This window comes from Mytilus galloprovincialis, chromosome 1 (genome assembly GCF_965363235.1).
Source record: "Mytilus galloprovincialis chromosome 1, xbMytGall1.hap1.1, whole genome shotgun sequence".
NCBI classification, from domain to species: domain Eukaryota; kingdom Metazoa; phylum Mollusca; class Bivalvia; order Mytilida; family Mytilidae; genus Mytilus; species Mytilus galloprovincialis.
In genome coordinates this window covers 19,091,112-19,107,755 of record NC_134838.1, presented here as the reverse complement: position 1 = coordinate 19,107,755, position 16,644 = coordinate 19,091,112, and the positions used below count along the sequence as shown (strand labels likewise).

At 31.2% G+C, this 16,644-nt stretch overlaps 1 protein-coding gene across 1 annotated transcript in view; it reads right to left on the bottom strand.

The window, feature by feature from the left end:
* The window catches only part of LOC143068244 (tyrosine-protein kinase transmembrane receptor Ror-like), a 168,233-nt gene that overhangs the window by 65,027 nt on the left and 86,562 nt on the right, over positions 1 to 16,644 (bottom strand). The gene's annotated exons all lie outside the window — the stretch shown is intronic.

Sequence of the window (16,644 nt, the reverse complement as noted above, 5' to 3'; positions counted from 1 at the left end):
AACTTCATTCATCTGTATTTTAAATAGGCAATAGAATATTTATAATATTTTCAAATAAACAAAACGATATAATCTCTGGGTGCGTTTTTTTTTTTTGTCTGCTTTAAAGACCCATTGGTGGCCATGGGTTGTTTTCTGCTCTTTTGTTTGGTCATCACGGTCTCTTTGTCTTTGAAACATTCCCTGTTACAATTTTTTTTCTCTCAAGTTTTCCCAGGTCCTAAAGTCATGCAAGCTTACACGAAATACTTATTGCTAACTAAATACTTATATCATGAGATCTAAAGTGCACCTTATAAAAAAAATTAGAAAACACTGAGTGGATTGATATTACATTTTTATTTTATCACAAAAAAACCTGCATCTTTGTGAACTAAATGAGGCACTATATAATGTTGTACTTGAGTATGACTAGTATGTCTTTCAACAGGCTGTTATTTACAGAAGACTTCTTAAAACAAATCAAAGATATGCTTATCAACACCAGGTTAAGTCATTCAACCTTTCCAAGGGACATAACTCTTGATGTTATTTGTAGACTCAGTAAGATGCTAACAACAAAATAACTGTCTTCAAACAATGTTCACACATTTGTGAGAGAAGCTATTCAGAGACATAATTATGTTTGCTAATGAGTTCTTTATATGCATCTGATTATGTCTCACATATCTCTTATATTGATCGACTCCCAAAAAATCTTAACCCTGTAATAGTTATGTCAAGCAGCGAAGCTTTTTGAACTAACAAAAAGCTTCGCTGCTTGACATATGTCTTGTTTAATAATGAATGATTATGTAGGCCTCATTACACAAGTATTTAGATATGTTTGTAGAAATCTGATCAAAGTTTATCTGTATGCAGTTCTTAATTATCTTGTGTCAGATTCGAAGTCTGATTTGGTTAACAGATTGAAAAGTTGAAAAAAGGCATAATTCAAAATGGTGAAGCACATGCAATGTGTAAGTAGATTTAATACGATACTGTCTATTAACCATGTTAACCAAAACCCTAGAAATGATTACAGAAAGTAACTTAAATCTTCAACAATGATTTTTTCGACACTATTCTTGGATTCTATTAGGAGAATGCAATTTATATTTCAACAGAACCACGATGTATGAATCAATAAGAAATTAAATGCAATTATCTTATGTCTTTTCTTTGGTAAGCCTTGTGATTTACGAACATAAAATTATCCCTTCCATATTGCTACTGAAATCTATGGTCTTATAAAGAAGAAAACACAAACAGATTGATTGATAGCATGTAATACAATAGGACATGAATGGCAACCAAATTTGGCAAGCTTTTGCAATTTTATTCGTAAATCTAATGAGAAAAGTAAACTAATCGGATCCCTTTATCAGGGAGACTTCATTATTCAACCATTTAGAGGTGTATTCAAGTCATAAAATTACAACACTGTGAGTCAGCCTATTGATTCTTAAGACGTTTGATTGTTTGGAAATGGCTTTCTGTTTTTTCTTGACATTCAAACACTTTGTACAAGAATTATAAGGTTTAAAATCTAATTATCAGCTCAATAACTGAAAGTGATGTAAGAGCTCAGAGAGAATTAAAAAAATTATATTGAGGCTATGAAAGAGAAGACTATTAGTCTTATGATTAACCAAAAAAAAAAAAAAACTACATTTAAACATTATAATTATATTTAATCGACTAATCAAGTACACCAAATTACAAAATAAATTAAAAAATAAGTGACCCTATTTACATTTTGTGGAAAAAATTAAAAGAAAAAAAATATTTGTGAATCACTATTTATATAAATTCATAAACCAAATACTATTGGAAAATTTGAAAACGATAGTTGCTTCTTTCCATCCAGCGGGCAATATATTCAAAGCAAATTCAAGAGAACAGAGATATAAGTTTAACTCAGGTCAGAAATGAAAAGTATAGATAAGAATCTTAATTCAACAACAGAAGTTCAAACCGCAGAGTTAAAAAAACATGAAAATATAACTTTCTCTAGTTTTAGAATATTGAACTCAAAACTCAACCTGAAACACACAAGAAATTTTTAATTTGAGAAAAATGCTGAGACTGACAAGCCTATAATAAAATGGGGAATCTTTTGATAATAGTTATCACAAAATATTACATCACTAAACAGAGATGGCAATTATAACTTTGTGGCCACCCATGGAACACTTTATCAGTATTCATGTGGTCTATGGCACCTTGTCACATCCAATAAATTCTCTAAGCTTGTTATCAACTCCAAAATTATCAGCTTTGTCAAAATAAAATTGCCAAGTATTCTGCATAATAATCAAGAATAATTACATCTTTTAAGTTCTTCATAGGCTTTTAATGAAATTAACCAGTAAATATGAGTTATCTGTGGGAGACTTACAAAATGTTTTGCATCTATAATTTTATAGCTTTCATACCCAAACATTTACACAGATTCTCCAGATAATGCATCACACTGCACTCTCCAATATTGGAGGTCTGTTTTATCTCAGGCAAATCATGCCATAAAAGGAAACATTTATGACTTTTTTTATATTGACAATGAATTTAAATTTCACATGAAAAGTACTAGACACTTAACTGTAGGAAAAAGTCATTAACTCAAAAGGATTTTCAAGATTGCTTCCAAATGATAAAGTTCTGAACTTTGATGTTTTAGATATCTTATAAGAGTTGCCTCCCCTATACCACTGTCAAAATCTGAATATTTTGTCTATCAAAATCATTGATTTGTATAAAATGTTTCAAGAAAATTGGAGATTCAGTTTGTATCAAAAACAAGAATCATGGTGTATATCACAACATATACTGCATATTTATATCAAAAGCATGACAATGAATTAATCAGAATGCTTTCATGTAAATTTATTTATATTTCACTGTTAACCTATAAACCCTATTATCCAGACAAAAATGCAGACAATTGTAAGATCTTTTTTACTCTGGCATAACATATTAAGATTGTTGTTTTGATCAAGTACATCTTCTGAATGTAATTATAGTTTTCATTAAATAGGATCATCCTGGTGACCACAAAATGCCAAGATTTGCATATATCAACAATGGCCAGTGCAAATAAACAATTGAGAACTATTTATTGTTTCTGTATTGCCGTATATATTTACATTCTTGCATTTCTCAACTAAACAGTTGTTCTCATTACAACCAAATGGCAAATATTAAATTCTAAATTGTACTATACATATGATAATCCACTTGAGATAGTTTTAAAAATTCTTAAACTTTAAAATGCAAAGTTAAATGATCATCCATTTTTTTTTTAATATTAATATCAAGAGTTAGATAAATATTGTAGTAAATGAGGTAAAATAGTAGGACCAATTTCTCAAATGATTCAATGGATATTATGTAGATTGCCGATGTTCTGAATGGAGGTGACAGGCAACAAAATAACCTGCAGCCTGCAATCCACAAATTATTAATACATTGAAAATTGCCATACTTTGGTCAGAATGGCAGAATATGCTGGATATTTGAGACTATATATTCTACATAGGGAATTCCCTGTGTAAAGTCAGGAGTATGGCAGTTGTTTTCCATTTGTTTGGTCTGTTTGAGGTTTTTATTTTTGCCCTTTGATGGAGGACTAGCAGTTATTTTCCATTTGTTTGGTTTGTTTGAGGTTTTTATTTTTGCCCTTTGATGGAGGACTAGCAGTTATTTTCCATTTGTTTGGTTTGTTTGAGGTTTTTATTTTTGCCCTTTGATGGAGGACTAGCAGTTATTTTCCATTTGTTTGGTTTGTTTGAGGTTTTTATTTTTGCCCTTTGATGGGGGACTATCAGTTGTTTTCCATTTGTTTGGTTTGTTTGAGGTTTTTATTTTTGCCCTTTGATGGAGGACTAGCAGTTATTTTCCATTTGTTTGGTTTGTTTGAGGTTTTTATTTTTGCCCTTTGATGGAGGACTAGCAGTTATTTTCCATTTGTTTGGTTTGTTTGAGGTTTTTATTTTTGCCCTTTGATGGAGGACTAGCAGTTATTTTCCATTTGTTTGGTTTGTTTGAGGTTTTTATTTTTGCCCTTTGATGGAGGACTAGCAGTTATTTTCCATTTGTTTGGTTTGTTTGGGGTTTTTATTTTTGCCCTTTGATGGAGGACTAGCAGCTATTTTCCATTTGTTTGGTTTGTTTGAGGTTTTTATTTTTGCCCTTTGATGGAGGACTAGCAGTTATTTTCCATTTGTTTGGTTTGTTTGAGGTTTTTATTTTTGCCCTTTGATGGAGGACTAGCAGTTATTTTCCATTTGTTTGGTTTGTTTGAGGTTTTTATTTTTGCCCTTTGATGGAGGACTAGCAGCTATTTTCCATTTGTTTGGTTTGTTTGAGGTTTTTATTTTTGCCCTTTGATGGAGGACTATCAGTTGTTTTCCATTTGTTTGGTTTGTTTGAGGTTTTTATTTTTGCCCTTTGATGGAGGACTAGCAGTTATTTTCCATTTGTTTGGTTTGTTTGAGGTTTTTATTTTTGCCCTTTGATGGAGGACTATCAGTTGTTTTCCATTTGTTTGGTTTGTTTGAGGTTTTTATTTTTGCCCTTTGATGGGGGACTATCCGTTTTGAGTATCCTTGGAGTTTGGTGTTTTTAATGTTTTACCATTTAGAATTGTCTGCAGTGACAGCAGTGTGCAGTGGTTTACCATTAAAGCCCCATTAAAGGGGTATTTGGCAGGATAGACCTTGCTTTCTTTTTGAAGTATGTGGACTTTTATCAAATCAAACTAAAAACACATATTAAAATGACTCACTCTTTACTTGCTTCTAAACAACCTTTTCTGACCTTTAACACTTCATTATAAATGCTGCATTAATGTCTCTGAATTGTGAAGAAAATGCAAAGATATATTTTTTGTTTGAATGTCAAACGACAAAGAATGTTTAAATCAACCTGACAGCCACTATTTTTTTTTTACAGTCCTTGTATAAACTCATTTTTTTTTTCAAAACTAAATTAATTAAATTAGGGTATCAATTTTCAGTAACAACTGTCTGAAATATCATAACATTGAAATCATTTTGATATTTTACACAAAAAAATGTAATGGTAACACCCTGATTTTATCTCTTCCCTATCAGAAAAATTAAGTAAAAAAATCAACAAATGTCAAGATAGTTTGGCCATGTTGAGAACCTAAGCTGATAAAAAAAGTATTTATTTTATGTTCATTAAGAAAAAAATATTGTTTTGAGTATCTACTGATAGGTCATAATCTGGTAGCCTATGTTTTGATGTAATTCAACCTCTCTTTTACCACTTCCACATCAGGAACATCACTCCAAATCTGATCTATCTTTAATAACGTGCAAATGAATCTAAAAAACTCTACTTTATCTAGACTTTTGGCAACTATAGTTTCACTTGGTTAGCAAATTATGTACTTTAGATTTATGGGATTTGCTAGTTAATTTTTATTGCAACTTTTTAATTTGCTTTTTACTTTTTCATTAAAACTGGTATGAAAGAGTACTGCCTTAAAACAATTTTTCCATCATTCATTGGCTACACTGTTGTTATACCTATTTTTTTTAGGTTTAAAGATAACATAAAGACTAAAATAATAGAAGATGCTAAATTTGAAATAGACATTCTGTCATGCATACGATAGGAACTGTCATGCATACGATAGGAAAAAAGTTGACATCTATTATGATTGGAATGGATGTAACAAATAAAAAAAAAAGAAAGTTTATGCATGTTCATTTGTACTGCCAAAATTTTCTGTTCTTAATTCTAAACAGATCAGTTCTCAATACACCAATTGATGAATGTGTAACGATCAACAAAAATATGTGTTTTGCATTTCGACACATAAAAGCAAGATATCTAAAATCAAGATAAAGAATTAAAGTACTATTTTTTTTTAAATAAGCTTTGACTGGAATATTTTGTAATGTTTTTCGATACAAAAAATATAGGGTTTCTTCCCTTTAAAATTTTATCTTTTAAAAATATCAAATCAAAGTGCAAAATGTCACAAAATCTTCAGTTTTCTTAATAAATGTCAGGATAGCCTTTCAAACATGTCTCCAATCGCCTTTTTCATTTTGATAAACAAAGTGCTGAAAATTACAGGGTATCTCTAAATGAAATGCAATTATATGTCTGACTGTTGGTCTTGTTCTAAAGGATAAATTAAAGTAAAATGATATCAAAATACAGATTTGCATTTCTTAAGGATACCATCTGACACTGTATTTCCAATATCTCTATTCAAATATTTTTCTCATCTAAATGTTTGGGGAATGGAATCTAATTTCTTTTTATTCAGTTTTTTTTTTTCATTTAGAAAAATATTTTTTTCGTGAATAGTGTAAAATACCTTAGTTTTCCAGTGGGATCTAAACATCACAAGGCATTTTAAATGGGTTCAAAGTATCTATTATAATTTAGTGTCATTATATGTCATGCTCAAAGTTAGACCCCACTAAATTAAAAAAAAAAACAAGAAAAAACTATTTTCAAACGTTTGCAATTTAATTTACAGCTATAATAAAGTTGCACCAATTGGCTTTTAATACAATGTCATTTTTTAAGGAACTTGTAAATAGTCCAGTCAAACTAAGATTTAACCTCAAACTAATTGCAACAGAAAATGTTTTAGTTCTAATCTATAGCATTATGCCTTTAATATACACAGAAATAAGTCCCATAAAATCTAACTTGATAAAAACTCACAATCAGCATTTTTAATTTCCTATGGAAATTAACATTTGAAGGGGAGATAACTCCGCAAAAATGAGTCTTTTTTTTGGTCAGTTTTTGATTGATTTTCTTGAAATTTATGTAAAGTATGATACTTTGATGGGGTTATAAGTTGGAATTTGACAAAACTATTTTATCTTCGGCTCATGAAATGTTCAAAACCGAAGTGTTATGGGTAGTTTCATCTTTTTGTGCATTTTTCATTAAAGAAATTGCAAATTTGAAGCTTTGAGACCATTTTGAAAAAAATAATGTCAAAATTTGGTATTGTTTATATATGCATATTATATTTTTTCAGCATCTTACTTGTCTAAAGAAACTTTAAACCACAAAAAGAAGAATACATGCTTAATTATTTTTCAATGATTAAATTTGAGATTCTTTACCTTGACATGTTGAAAAATTAAAAAAATGGTCAACTAATGAATTACAAAATCTAGATTATAGCTTGATAAAAGATATGAAAACACCTCTAGAGTTGTTTGTTATACTCTAAAGACCTCTAAAATATCAAGAATAAATACATTCTGATGAACAGAAGCGGTAAAGTTATAATTTTGTATCAATTTTTATTGATATTTCTTTCTTTTTTGCAAGAGTTATCTCCCTTTTCAATGCAAATCTCCATAGGAATTTTAAATGGTGATTTTTTTAGTCTTCCTCAAGTAATATTTTACGGGACTTTTTTCTGGGGTATAATGCTTAAGATTATAACTTAAAAATCTTCTGGTGCAATTACTTCCAGGTTAGGGTTAAATTTAGACTAGATTGACTGGACTAAAATAGCATTTAGACAAACATGTAAGCACATAAAAAATGACTACCAAGGTCGTTGATTTTCTCCAGGAACTCTGGCTTCCTCCACCAATATAAAATGGCTGTAGTGAAATAGCCTAAATTTTTATTGTTGTCAATATTTGTGCTGCAACCTTCAGTCCCTTACATCTAATTTGAATCTCATTTGGTCTCCGTGACCAATAGTTGCTTACATCTAGTCATTTGGTCTCATGTGGATGTAGTTATCTCACTGGCAATTATGTACTACAACTCTTTATTCTGATATTGCTGTCTCATTGACAATACCACATCTCTTTTTTCATTACCAGTTATTCAACCAAAGAAAACATGTATATTTGAGAATGTAGAGCATCCATTGCATCTGGCATCTTGGTGGTATAAATATGTGAGAATATTGTAAACAAATTTTACACTAAAATCAATGAAATGATCAGGATCTATTGATCCATCAAAATTCCTACACATACAGATCTGTTGAAAACATCATTTTTAATCATCATCAACAAATCTCATGGGTGTCATTATCAAACTTTAACAATATATACTTATATATGGCATGTGTGCCCAGAAGCTTGCACAATCTAATTTGTATTTTTCCTATATCTATCACAACCTTAAAAAATCTCACTAACTTTACTCTTGTGACTGGTTTTTTTCTAGAGCATTTCATCAATGTTCAATTAAAAATTCTAAACAATACATCAAGCATCTCTGTTTACATGTTATATGTTATTGTAGTTATGTAAGGTCAATTGTACTTCACTTGACCCTTTTCATGGACATTTCCTAGCATTATTTAACTAGAGGCTCTTAAGAGCCTGTATCGCTCACCTGACTCTACCTGGGTTTTTGAAATCATATAAAAAAAGAAAAAAATTGGCTACAAAGTAACAACACTTGGCCAGCACTTCATTAAGAAAGGAACATTTATGCTATGTTTGGTTTCATTCAACTTAGTGGTTCTCTAAAATATGAAATTTGTATGTATTTCCCATAGGGTCCTATGTTAAACTTAACTCCCCGCTGGCGGCCATCTTGGATGATGGATCAGCTACAAAGTAACAACACTTGGTCAGCATCTCATCAGGAACATTATGCTATGTTTGGTTTCATTCCATTCAGTGGTTCTCTAAAAGAAGAAATTTGTATGTATTTCCCATAGGGTCCTATGTTAAACTAAGTCCCCCCCACTGGCAGCCATCTTGGATGATGGATCGGCTACAAAGTAACAACACTTGGTCAGCATCTCATAAGGAAATTCATGCTATGTTTGAATTCATTCCATTCAGTGGTTCTCTAGAAGAAGTCATTTGTATGCGTTTCCCATAGGGTCCTATGTTAAACTAAGTCCCCCTATCGGCTACAAAGTAACAACTCTTGGTCAACACCTCATAAGGAAGATTCATGCCATGTTTGGTTTCATTCCATTCAGTGGTTCTCTAAATGAAGTCATTTGAATGCATTTCCCATAGGGTCCTATGTTAAACTAAGTCCCCGGCTGGCGGCCATCTTGGATGATGGATCGGCTACAAAGTAACAACACTTGGTCAACACCTCATAAGAAACATTAATGCCATGTTTGGTTTCATTCTATTCAGTGGTTCTCTAGAAGAAGTCATTTGTATGCATTTCTTATAGGGTCCTATGTTAAACTAAGTCCCCTGCTGGCGGCCATCTTGGATGATGGATCGGCTAAAAAGTAACAACATTTGGTCAGCACCTCATAAAGAACATTCATGCCATGTTTAGTTTCATTCCATTCAGTGGTTCTCTAAAAGAAGTTCAAAGTGTAAAAAGTTAACAACAACAACGACGACGGACGACGGACACCAAGTGATGAGAAAAGGTCACTTGGACCTTCGGGCCAGGTGAGCTAAAAAATATTTGGATATGACAAAAATGCAACTATTATGCTTAGTTAAAGTTTTTTGTATAAATGTTCCTTCAATTTTCAGCAGTGTTGAACATAGTTGAATATGTAAAGGTGAAAAACTCCTTTGATTCAGAATTTCTTTATGCTAAGAGAAATTTGACTTAAGTCTAAGCAATGGGATGTTTGGCTTAAGTCTATGCTAGGAATTGTTTGATTTAAGTCTAAGCAAGGGAATGTTTGACTTAAGTCTATGCAAGGGAATGTTTGACTTAAGTCTGTGCTAGGAGTTATTTGACTTAAGTCTAAGCAAGGGGATGTTTGACTTAAGTCTAAGCAAGGGGATGTTTGACTTAAGTCTAAGCAAGGGAATGTTTGACTTAAAGTCTATGCTAGGAGTTGTTTGACTTAAGTCTAAGCAATGGGATGTTTGGCTTAAGTCTATGCTAGGAATTGTTTGACTTAAGTCTAAGCAAGGGAATGTTTGACTTAAGTCTATGCAAGGGAATGTTTGACTTAAGTCTGTGCTAGGAGTTGTTTGACTTAAGTCTAAGCAAGGGGATGTTTGACTTAAGTCTAAGCAAGGGAATGTTTGACTTAAAGTCTATGCTAGGAGTTGTTTGACTTAAGTCTAAGCAAGGGGGTGTTTCACTTAAGTATATGCTAGGAGATATTTGATTTAAGTCTCAGCAAGGGAATGTTTGACTTAACTCTGTGCTAGGAGTTGTTTGACTTAATTCTGCTAGGAGTTGTTTGACTTAAGTCCATGCTAGGATGGTTTGACTTAAGTCTGCTAGGAGTTGTTTGACTTAAGTCTATGCTAGGAGACATTTGAGGTAAGTCTATGATAGGAGACATTTGACTGAAGTCTATGCTAGGAGACATTTGAGGTAAGTCTATGACTTAAGTCTATGGTAGGAGATATTTGACCAAAGACTATGGTAAGAGACACTTGACTAAAGTATATGCTAGATGACATTAGACTTATGCCTATGCTAGGAGGCACTTGACTTAAGTCTAAGCTAGGAGACACTTGAGGTAAGTCTATGCTAGAACATTTGACCAAAGACTATGGTTGGAGACACTTTACTTAAAATCTATATATGCTAGGAAATGTTTGACTTGTCTATGCTAGGAAACGTTTGACTCAAGTCTTTGCTGGAAATGTTTGACTCAATTCTTAGGAAATGTTTGACTCAAGTCTATGCTAGGAAATGTTTGACTCAAGTCTATGCTAAGAAATATTTGACTTAGTCTATGTTAGGAAATGTTTGACTTAGTCTATGCTAGAAAATGTTTGACTCAAGTCTATGCTAGGAAATGTTTGACTTAGTCTATGGTAGGAAATGTTTGACCTGTCTATGCTAGGAAACATTTGACTCAAGTCTATGCTAGGAAATGTTTGACTCAAGTCTATGGTCGGAAATGTTTGACTCAAGTCTATGGTAGGAAATTTTTGACTCAAGTCTATGGTAGGAAATGTGTGACTTAGTCTATGCAAAGAGATGTTTGACTTAGTATTTGACAAGAGATATTTGACTTAGTCTATGCCAAGAGATTTTCGACTTGAGTCTATGGAAGCTACATTTGACTTAAATCTGTGCTAGGAGATGTTTGATTTAAGTCTATGCAAAGACACATCATTATGTCTTGCTGCAATAGTCTCTACTCGGAGAAGGCCACCTGTTTGCCACTACCAAGACTTTGAAAAAGTACATGATTGAGATTTATCATGTCAAATCCAGGTGAGGTAAAAAAAAAGATGCTTTATAATATGATCTTTCCTGAAAATCTGAACTCACTGAAGAAATATTTTATCCTTCAATCAATGAAATCAAGTACTTAGATATTTTTTTCAATGATTAGAAAAAAATTAAACATCAATCTAATGTTGATATTACAGGAAACGAGCACTTGCAAATCAACGATCTAATCAAAAATAAAACTTTATTTATATTACAAAGAACTGCATAGTCTTGAGCAATTTGTTAAAGGACTAATATTTATAGAAAGTTATCTCAGCAACTGTCACATAAGTCTTACTAAATCTCCATCTACAAAAGACTTCAAATAAATAAAGTTTGAAATGCATCATAAACAAGCATTTAACAAGATTCAGTTTATCAGAAAGAATTTATAAGTAAAATATTTGCATGTTTTTAGTTCCAAATTAAAGAAAGATTTGTGAGAGGTTGACTGATCTTGTCCAAATATTTGACAGAATAAAATGGTATGGCGGCACCACAAAGCATCATAAATCAGTCTATGTAGATAACAATAATATACCTTTCTACAAAAAACGACAGTTTACTTTTTTTTTCTTTTTTTTCTTTAGAATACAAGAATTTTCGTCTTGAAATAGATCAACAACTGAGCACACCTAGTTCAAAAGATTTAACTACATCAAAAACAAATCTATTACATAACTTATCAATCCTATAATGTATTTTCACTTACAGAACATTCACATGTAATCAACTGTTTCTCTTAATATTTACACCTAAGAGAATGAAGCTTACTTTCAGTCCAGTAAAAAAAGAGCAAATTATTAGAGTGTTAGCCATTTACCCCTCCTTGAGTTCTTATATAACCAGGCTGAGCTTAAATTGATTAAGAATGCCATCTTCAACATATATTAGTCAGTAATTTATTGATTGATTGATGATAATTTTTTCATGTTTAGACAGCAATTTTAAATGCATGTCCAAAAATTCTAAAACATCCAAAACACCCTCCTGGAGTTCTTATATAACCAGGCTGAGTTCAAATTGAGTAAGAATGCCATCTTCAACATATATTAGTCAAATTTATTGATTGATTGATGGTAATTTTTCATGCATAGACAGCAGTTTTAAATGCTTGTCCAAAAATTCTAAAATCTTGATATATTGAACAAAAATTGGGCAATTATTTTGGAGCAATTGCCTTTGATTGAAAGGTAAGGCAAGTTGTGAACTAGAGGTTGAAAATTAAGCCGTTTAGTGTGACTTGCTTTGTTGAGATTAAACTTAAAAGTCAAAATGTGCAATTTGCTTTTGACTGATAGGTAAGGAATGGTAGAGAATTAAGTCATTTACCATGACTTTACTGTAACTTAGTTTTATTATGCTATTTGGAATTTAGCTGTGACTGGCCTATAATTGCTTCCCTCTTTCTATTATAGTGCTTATAATGTAACCCAATTACAGTTCCTATCATAAATCAATTATTTCAACTGATATGAAAATTTGGCAAACTTTTTAAGAGGGCAACAGACACTGACTGTCATTATCATTAGTACATATGAAAGAACAAAGCAAACTACTATTTTCATCAGATTTGAATTTATCCTTAACAAATATCTTCTACCTTAATGAATAAAAAGCTTTCTTCAAACACATACTACCAGTAAGTGATCTAGATCCTTTAGCTTTAATAGATTTAGAGTAATGAATGAAGTATCAGTTCAGAGCTTGTTCCTTACATAGGACAATCTAATAATTCTACAGCTTGCTGACAATAACTATGCATTACTTCATCATTCAAACTTATAGTCTATTGTATATTGCATTTCAATACTTGAGGTCACAAATAAAAAGAGGAGAAAAAATCAGCTCAACAGAAACACAATGGGAAAAGATAACCAAAAACAGAGGTAATTGTACAGACAGACTTCAATGAAAGACAAGATTCCACATCAGCATGTAGCAACTGGTGATTTTAGTGACATAAATTCAGTTTTAGAACATGTCAGCATAGCTCTCAAAATTTTTTCAACTTCAACATTAAAATGATTAACGTCTAAGAGCAGATGTTTATCGCTGTTCAATATAATTTATATCAGTATTAAAAGATCGAATTAAAAAACTTAACACACTGTCTTAGGTCCCAACTGACTTTACAAGCTTTGGATTCCATCTACACAATGATTTCTTGAAAGTTATTATTATAAAACCATTCTGTTAAATTAGGATAACAAACACCTTAAAAGTATCGATCAGTCTTAATTACAAGTGTGTATCATGCTTAAAATCTATGGAACAGAAACATATTGTAAGGGAAGCAACTCCAATCAGGCTGTATTTTTTGTAAACAAATTATTCACTGCATACTATTTGACTGAAATGGGCACCATCATTTTAATACATAATTTAAAGTTTATAGTTTGTCTGAATGAAACTGAATTTATGATTAGAATGGATTAGTTTGAAACAATGGTCTTGTCTTTTTTTGACTATGTGTTTTGTTCTGTTCAGACTGAGTCAGAAATTCCTTTGAATCAGATTGTTTGGGTCAAATTGAGTTTATGATTAAATAGTTGTGATGTGCTAATGATAAGGAAAATGACATTTCCAATAGATAATATCTTTATTGACACATATTTAACTCAATAAATGTCAATAAATACTAAATTTAATAACTCAAACTTATTTCTATCAATTCATGAATTGGGTACAGTAACCTAAAAAATAATTGGTATCATTTATAAGGAAGCATGAATTTCATTACAGGTAAAATTTCCAATAAAAATATTTCAATAAAAAACTGAATTGTACACAAAATACTTTTTTTTTAGTTTTAAATTTATTTACTTTCAAACAAATTTCAAGTTTAATAAAAGAAATTAATCATCTGTAAATCAAATTTCACATTGTGTGTAAGTTTACATTTAAAATGACACATGTTCAATAAATAATCCAGCTTCCTTTCATTATTAAGTGAAAACACATGCCTCACTTAGTAAAATCAACATAAATAATAGTGAATGTTTAAGAAAAAATATTGACTTAATAGAAAGCCAGGAAGTTCTTAATGGCGTAGCTTGTGTGTCAGTTACATTTACTATCAAAAACATTTCTGACGTCTCAGTACTGAATCAATTAATACTATGAAACCAATAGAGGGAGTAAATTTACATAAAGTACTAAATGGAATGCTATTTTTATTTATTTATCTATTAGAATTTGACAAGGACTAATGGGAAACTAATGTGTATATAAATATTTGTTTTATACTTTTATTAGGTTAGAGTTATCTCCCATTGCACAGTAAACAGTCACTTAGCCAGTACAAATGGAAGTTTTTAACGAACTCAAATCAAATCAAATCATTTTATTGGTGTAAAATCCAAATATTGGATTGTTACCAAGACAAACATGACAATCATTACAAACATATAATATCTAAATTTAAACAACATTCATATTCTTATAAGACTATATATTTAAATGTTTTGGAGGAGGTGATACCTTTGCGAACTTGACTGGCTATACAGCCCTTGCACGGTCGGTCCAAACTTAGCCAGTAAACAATGCATAGCTTAGCTGGTTGAGCTATGAAAATGATTGGCCTTAATATATTTACTATCTGACAGTGAAGAGGTTGGTTGATCTTCTAGTTTGAGCTGAGAAAGATTGACTGTAATGTAGGTACTATTTGTATATGTTTGATATGAAGGGACATATTTCCTTTTTTTTGCTTGATTGTTTGAATTACATAAGATAAGACACCTTTTCATATTTCTTATTTTAGGAGCAGAGGCATGCTGAAGTGTCAGGGTGTTTTGTTATGTTCAGTATTCATATCAAAATATGTTGAGCAGGTATCTCAATTGAAGACTACGTGAAATAGCAAGAACAACAGATGAAAACTCAAAGCTCAACATGTGAATTTTTAAAAAATATTTTTATTAAAAATCCCACCAAAAAGGCACCATAATATAAATAGTGCAAGAAATGTGAATATATTGCTATGCAGGTTTTGAAAATATTACAGCTGTATACTTAAACTACAATTATTTATCACAAAATCTAATAAATTTTAATGACGATATCATGATGTAGTTCTGATAGCAATTTTCCCCAAAAAACATTTAAAAAGCCCACATTAAGATATACAAGGAGTGTTTGTAGAAGTTTGTATTATATGCCTCACACTCAAACTGAAATAAAGCCAGATGATATGCAATGAGAAAGCTCGACCCTGTCAGACAGTTTAATAAGTAAGATGTTAATACACCTGTCAAACTGTGTTTAAGAGCCTCTTCACATTCTCTATTAACACATGTCTTCACAGCTGATCTAAAACATTTTATTACCTTATCCCTTTTCTAACTATAATTTTGGCATAAATAGTCCATAAAATTATGCAGAATACAAACTAAATTGATAACTAAAATGTAATTACTTTGTATATTATATCATTTTGAAAATGTTAAAAATTATGATTTTTCATTTGAGTAATGTGTATGTTAGATAGCTGTAACAAATATTTTCTGCCTGAACCTTTTATCTACATCAATAGACCAATTACACATATGCTGTACTATATACAGCTAATTACAGTCCAACCTTCAAATACACAGTACCATTTTCTATCACTTTCATGTCTAAATTAGTATAATTTAAGGCCAATATTTCGTCTCATAATGCTGAAGATTTCTTGGTATAATGTTTGAGTAATCGTAATCAAAGATGCTCCAATTTGTAGTGTTAATGTAACCTTTGATATAACATGTGAAGTTAATTTGATCAGTGTAAAGTAGGTTGATGAATGTCACTCATGGTATAGCCTTTATGATTAACATGATAAATGTTTGAAATCAGTTCAGAGAAACCATACTTTCCAGTTCTGATATACCATGATAAAATAATTTGAAATATTTCATGCAAGTGTTGTCTCCCTTTAAAAAGGAGCGAAAGATACCAGAGGGACATTCAAACTCATAAATCACAAATAAACAGACGAGGCCATGAAGAAAAAGACAAACAAACAAACAATAGAACACGACACACAATATAGAAAACTAAAGACTAAGCAACATGAACCAAACCTAAATGGGGGTGATTTAGAAAGTCTTAACTTCGCATAGTTCTGATAATTTTGAGTGTTTTAAGCACACTAAAAATCTTATAATAAAATAAGATTAGTCACTAAAATCTCAAATGAATATCATACCTGCCAACTTTTCAAAATGACCATGGGAGTTTTGCACGCAACATAACTCTTATAGTCCTAAAATACATTCAAAGGGGCCTTCAAATGTATATTAATGTTGTTTTTTGGCTTCTTCATACTTTTAAAAGCCTATAGCAATTGTAAAATTAACTGTTTGGTTTAAAATTTAAGACAAAATTGCTCGTACTAAATTGCCATTTGGGAGCTCTAATGGGGGAAATCCCCTGCAAATAGTGACAGTTGGCAGGTATGGAATATATTTTGGCTCTGACCTTTCTAAATTTGCTTGCAACGATGACGCCATGCGGGATGAAACAATT